This window comes from Rhinopithecus roxellana, chromosome 8, assembly GCF_007565055.1.
Source record: "Rhinopithecus roxellana isolate Shanxi Qingling chromosome 8, ASM756505v1, whole genome shotgun sequence".
NCBI classification, from domain to species: Eukaryota; Metazoa; Chordata; class Mammalia; order Primates; family Cercopithecidae; genus Rhinopithecus; species Rhinopithecus roxellana.
In genome coordinates, this window is record NC_044556.1 from 99,973,904 (window position 1) to 99,980,509 (window position 6,606).

The 6,606-nt window shown below is 53.4% G+C and overlaps 1 protein-coding gene across 2 annotated transcripts in view; it reads right to left on the minus strand.

Annotated features, from left to right (window-relative positions):
- GNG4 (G protein subunit gamma 4) overlaps nt 1–4,106 on the minus strand; it is a 101,904-nt gene extending 97,798 nt beyond the window's left edge. The window contains exon 1 of one of the 2 annotated variants that reach the window (XR_004059021.1): nt 3,904–4,106. The gene's annotated coding sequence lies outside the window, so the exon portion shown is untranslated. Of the gene's footprint in view, nt 1–3,067; nt 3,349–3,903 lie in introns of those variants that run through there. The other variant, XM_010384663.2, reaches the window with a different exon arrangement.
- Nucleotides 4,107–6,606: the final 2,500 nt, after the last annotated feature.

The window sequence follows — 6,606 nt, forward strand, 5'->3', positions numbered from 1 at the left end:
CATTCCACAATGAGCACCGCGTCTTCCACACAGCCGGCTTTCCCTTACCTGTATGGCACCTGTCATTCTGTCTACCAAGTTCCAGCAGGGAACCTGATTGCCCACCAGCCACCATTCAGCCTAACAAAAACTCCTTGGAAATTAGGGGAAATTGGAACGCTCCAGCAACCTCACTGAACTGATCTCTTTTTAAGCATCCATTGTTTTCTCTGCAGTAATTTTTTCTTTCAGCAGCTTTTCTCGCCTCTATTTCTTAACATTTCCTAAAATAAAAATTTCATTTGTGTTTTTACTTTTGATCATTTATTAACTGTCTTTGGCTTATTCTTAGAGGTTTTTAACCAGCTTCTTTCAGTCTTTCAGTAGTATTACCCTGCAATCTCCTCTTCTTTCCTGATACTCATTTAGCTTTTCTGACTTTCAATTAAAATATCCTTGCTATCCACTGTTGATGAGATATTTGTGTAGTACTTACACTGTATTAAAGGAGTTAAATTTTGGTTTCTGCTTTTAAAAAAGAAACAAATAATCTCTCTACCTTGAATAATACAAGTCTGTATGCCTGAGTATATCTAGAATGAATAAAAATACCACATTTTAAAAAGGGAAAACCAGCAAGATTAGATAGCAAGATAAAAAGGGAAAACCAGCAAGATTAGATTAGTATATCCTCAAAAGGTGTTTCAAGAACAAAAACCCAGTAATATTTTAAGGTAACCGCTTCAAAATTCCATGAAGAAAGGGGCAATCTTCTGACATACATTATTAGGCATTCTCCCCCCTCCATGAAGAAACTGAGACCAACTAAGAAAAATGTGATAGTGACATAGTGAGATGCAACTATAAATAAAGGAACAAATTGTTGGTTACAGACCTTAGTCTTTACTTTCTGCATAAGCAGTAGTTTTGTGGTAAGCGTGGGTATGGGCGTGTAGGTCTAGGGGGTAAGGGGCATTGTACACATTTTACAGTGTTCCTGCCCTCCGGAGACAGCTGTGGCTCTTGCTTCCCCAGGGGTCAGGGTCCACGTTCCCACCTCATGTTGTTTATTTATTTTGAGACAGAGTCTCGCCCTGCCACTCAGGCTGGAGTGCAGTGGCACGATCTCAGCTCACTGCAACCTCTGCCTCCTGGGTTCAAGCGATTCTCGTGCCTCAGCCTCCCAAGTAGCTGGGATTACAGGCATGCACCACCACACCCGCCTAATTTTTTGCATTTTTAGTAGATACGGGGTTTCACCATGCTGGCCAGGACTGTATTGGACTCCTGACCTCAAGTGATCTGCCCGCCTCGGCCTCTCAAAGTGCTGGGATTACAGGCGATGTTCCCACCTGATGTTCTACCATTTCAAAGAATGCACTGACTATTGGGGGACTTCAGGGACTGTCACTTTTGCTTTAAAAACTGTAAAGTGAATCTAGGAAAAGCTTTTTTTTTTTTTTTTTTTTTTTTTTTCCTGGTTTCTCCACCATCAGTTTGCATGAGAAATGCCAACCACGGGACTGCTGGGAATGACCCCTTTGCTGTGCTGTTTCTGAGCCAGCCCTACATCCTCCACTGGCTTCCTCGGGCAATTTTATTTTAAGGCGCGTATGAGGACTGGAGTTGTGCATGGGGATGGGTGCCAACAGGAAGTCCATTGTCCTAAATAATCATTTCAGCCTAACTAACCCCATGGTGAGGCTGCTCATTAACAAGCAAGGCATCACAGTAAACCTTGCATTTGCATTAACACCTACCATTTATTAAGTGCCACAGTCATCTCTTATGATGACTGGTCACTGAGCAAGCGATACATTTCAAAAACAATCTAGATTTCAGGTGCTCTGTCTGTTTCTCTGGGTTGGAAAAGGCTTTCCATTTATCAACTTAAGTTGTCCCCCCAGTCGCCTCTTGCAGGGAACAGGGCCAGATCAGATGGCGGCTGGTTCCCCTCCCCCGCCTCATACAAAAATCAGGAAAAGGAGTTGCCGGCCGCAGAGCCCAGGTCTCCCATGGCTACTGTGAGGCATTCGCCGCTGCGAATTTCCTGTCTACTGTGGGAAGCGGCACACCTCACTCATGAGCAGACGACAGGACTGGCACGTTTTAATGGAGAACACGGGCGCAGCCTAGGCGGCCTTTTGCTCCAACTGAGAGGCACGGGCCCGGTGCCAGCCTTTGACAGTCCTGGGAGGCGACGGGCAGAGGAGAGACGCGGCAGCCGCGGGAGCCGGGGAGACGGTGGGAGGCCCGGCGTCCATCATCCACTTTATCACTTGATCAAACTTTAACATTTTGGGTTTCCTAACACCTTAGCCCCAAATACTCGAAATGAAGCAAATCTTAAATTACGGAGTTTTTCCCGACCACGCTCTGTCCTCCTTCTCACCTCACCCTCCCGCCGTTTCGCGTTTTTTCCAAGGCAATTTAAAAAATCAAGCCAAACAAAGCTCCCCGGGTGCTGCCGGGCGCGCGCGGCGAGCGAAGCACATTTCAGCACCAGCCTCGGGGACAGACGCCATCAAGGAGGGGAGGAAAACCACCCTCCGCTGCGGTGGCTCCACCGTCACCCCGAGTGCTCCCGAGGCGGCGTCCGGGCTGCGGGGGAGCCAGGAGGGCTTCCTCAGGCACTCGCCAGAAACATTTCCCCAAAGAAAACGCCCAACCGGCCACGCCATCTCCTGCCACTGTGGTCCTTTTCCCCGGGGGACGTCCCCGCTGGGAGAACAACAAACGCTCTGTGACCTACAAATGGAAGAGGGGACCTCCGAGCCCCCCGCCTGCCTCATGCCGGAGGGACTGGGCGCCCCCAGTCCCGGGAGCCCCAGGACGCGCCCCAAGGGGGCTGTCCACACCCACGCGCGGGCTTCCTCGGGGCCCGGCGGGAGGTCCCGGGAGAGGAGGCCGAGGGAACCACAGGTCTTTGTGTCGCGTGCAGCAGCTGGCGGCGTGAGGACCCCACCGCGGCCAGAGCCGTCTCCCTAGGTCCGGAGACTTTCTCCCCGAGTTTCCCTTCCGCGTCTGGCTGCACCGGGGCTGGGCTCTCCCCGCGGACACCCGGGGCTCCGGCCGGGCGCCCACTTACCCGGAGCGGGGTCACGCGCGGGCTTCGTCTCCAGCGCGGTGCTCGCGGGGGGCTGCCAGGCCGAGCGGCATCGCTCAGCATCGGGGCGCGGGCCGGGCTCGGGTGCAAACGCGCGCCTCGCGCCCCTCCCGCCGCCCGCGGGGTCTCCGCGTCCCGTCACCGGCCCCGCCCCGCGCCGCGCCTCCCGCCCTGCAGGGCCCGACCACGCGGGCCCGGGGGTGCAGGCTGACCCTTCCCCGGCCCTGGACGCTGGGGGCTTCTGTTCGGCCCCCTGTGCCGTGGGGGCCCTGGCGGGGGAAGGGGGAGCCGGCGACCCTGCGACCCTCGTCGCCCCCGTTCCACGCTGGCCGCGCCCACTCCGCCGCGGGGTCTCGCCCGGGAAATCCCGCCCGCTGCCACCAACGTCACTGCTGCGTCATCGGGGCTCCCGCGCTCCCCGCCCCCGCCCCAGCCCGGGCCTGCGCCCCCGCCCGCTACTCGGACCCCCGCCCCCGACCCAGCAAAGGGCCGCGCCCCCGCCCCACCCGTCCGGAGCCTGCGTGGCCTGGGGACCACTGGACTGGCCTTGGGATGCGGGGCTGGGGCCGCTGGAGGGGCCTGGGGGGCGGGGCCGGGGAAATCACTGGAGGGATCTGGGGGCTGGACTGGGGTCGCGTGGGGGTGTCTGGGGACCGGGCCGCAGTCAGCGTGGGCTCCCCGAAGCCTCAGGTACCGCCCTCGCCCAGGTGAGCTCCAGCGCCTGGGCCTTGGCGGCGCCGGCCGCTTCCCGCCCTGCACCAAGGGACTCCTCGGACGCCTCCCGCCAAGGCGGGGAACGGCGGAGAAACGCGGAACACCTGTGCGAATTCGCGCGGCCGCGTTGCCACTAACCGGGCGAAGACTGCCCAGACGTTGCTGAGTGACCGGCATCGGGGCGGGAGAGGCTCCCACTCCCGGGGGAGCGAGGCCGGGAGGGCGGAGGGCGCGTGCTGGAGACGGGGGTGCCCTTGGCGCCCCGGTTCTGGGAGCGACTGCTCTCCAGGCCTCGTCCCTGGCACCGCAGGCTTTTGCGCTGGAGATTTTAGTGATCTTAGTGATCATAGCCCTCCTCCTTTCAGGGAAAAAACAGTTTAAGCACCGTCCATTTTCCGACTTGGTAAAATAATACAAAACCTTGGGAATAGAGAAGCAACGAAAACATTTCACGCCAGTGTTGGCAAGATTTGTGGAAAAGGAGGCCAGTATTAATTCCCTTTGTGAAAGCAACAACATAACATCATGATGAACGATTAGGAAATATTTCAGGAAGATCTGGGCGCCTCGTCCTCCTCCGCCGTCCGCAGCGGTCCCTGCCACAAAGCACACAGGGCGCGCTTGTTGCTCAGATCCTGGCCCCACTGCTTGGATCTTTGCCCTACACACACGTGTACCTTCTCGGAGCCCAAGTGCCAGCTTGGATGCAAACGTGCAGATCACAAAGGCCCGTATGGGGCCAGCAAACACATTAATTTTTACAAAGCTCCCAAGTGCCCATTTAAGGCACAAAATTAAACCTTGGCAAAATGACTAAGCCAGTCAATGTCCACCGCACAGACTTTTAAAAATGAGAAAGATATATGAGTACTGCATTGAAAATTCAGTAAATCCAAACCTGAGCTCATTGTTTTCACCCCAAAATCTATTTCTCCTGCATTTCCTGCCCACCTCCCGACGACCCAGGCTGGTTGGCTAAGGCAGAATCCTAGGTTTCCTTTTATCCCAAATCCCAATCTCAATTAATCAATCACAAGGGAAATCAGTGTCTACACTTTCAAGCGCCTCATTTCCTTATTTTATCTTTCGAATTGTTACACTGTCATTCAAGATAGGATTGTGTCAATTTTAGACAGGAGAGAGGTCAGTCAACCAGTGGTTCCAGAGTGAATCCCAAAACCAGTAGAATCAGCGTGTCACCTGGGAACTTTTTAGAGATGCAGACTCCCAGGCCCCACCCAGACCTAAGGAATCAGCAAGCTCTGGGGGTGGGGCCCAGCAACCCGTGATTCCCCAAGCCCTGCAGGTAATTCTGATTCCGTTCATCTCGACATCACCCAGGACTGCTGTAGTAGTGTAAAGTCTGGCACCAGGACCCTGGATATTCGTTTTCCCTCTCCTTTTTTTTGGGGGGGGGGAGGCGGAGGGGGAGGGAGCCTTCTTCTGTCGCCAGGCTGGAGTGCAGTGGCGCGATCTCGGCTCACTGCAACCTCCTCCTCCCGGGTTCAAGCGATTCTCCTGCCTCAGCCTCCAGAGTGACTGAGACTACAGGCGCACACTACCACGCCCGGCTACTTTTTGTCTTTTTAGTAGAGACGGGGTTTCACCATGTTGACCAGTATTGTCTGGATCTTTTGACCTCGAGATCTGCCCGTCTCGGCCTCCTAAGGTTTTCCTTCTTTATTCCTAGTCATATTCTTTGTTCTGAAGTCTTCTTTGTTTGTATCTATATAACCACTGCAGATTTCTTACTATTAGTGTTTACATGATATGTGTTTATATCCTTTTAATTTTTAAATCCATCTGTATTTTGTTGTTGTTGTTTGAGAAGGACTCTCACTCTTGTCGCCCAGGTTGGAGTGCAATGTTGCCATCTCAGCTCACTGCAACCTCCACCTCCCAGGTTCAAGTGATTCTCCTGCCTCAGCCTCCCGAGTAGCTGTGATTACAGGCATCCGCCACCACGCCCAGCTAATTTTTGCCTTTTTAGTAGAGACCGGATTTCACCATGTTGTCCAGGCTGGTCTCAAACTCCTGACCTCAGGTGATCCTCCCGCCTCAGCCTCACAAAAGTCCTGGGATTACAAGCGTGAGTCACCCTGCCCGGCCTGTATCTTTATTCTTAAAAGTGGGATTCTCCATCTTTGTAGGCAGCACAGAGTTGGATCTGCTTTTTAAAATTCGGCGTGACAATCTGTCAGCTTGACAACTAATAGTAAGAAATCTGCAGTGGTTATATAGATACAAACAAAGAAGACTTCAGAACAAAGAATATGACTAGGGATAAAGAAGGAAAACCTTGGAAGGTCGAGGCGGGAGGATCACGAGGTCAAGAGATCGAGACTGTCCTGGCTAACATGGTGACACCCCATCTCTACTTTTTTTTATTTTTTATTTTTTGAGACAGAGTCTCGCTCTGTCGCCCAGGCTGGAGTGCAGTGGCGCAATCTCAACTCACTGCAAGCTCTGCCTCCCAGGTTCATGCCATTCTCCTGCCTCAGCCTCCCGAGTAGCTGGTGCCCGTCACCACACCCAGCTAACTTTTGTATTTTTAGTAGAGACGGGGTTTCACTATGTTAGCCAGGATGGTCTTGATCTCCTGACCTCGTGATCCGCTCGCCTTGGCCTCCCAAAGTGCTAGGATTACAGGCGTGAGCTGCCGCGCCCAGCCCCATCTCTACTTTTAATTGGAATGTTTAGATCATTAACTTCTTATATAATTATCATGTGGTTGGGTTTAAAACTACTAACTTGTTATTTGTTTTCTATTTGTCCTATTCTTCATTCCGTTTTTTTCCTGCCTGAGT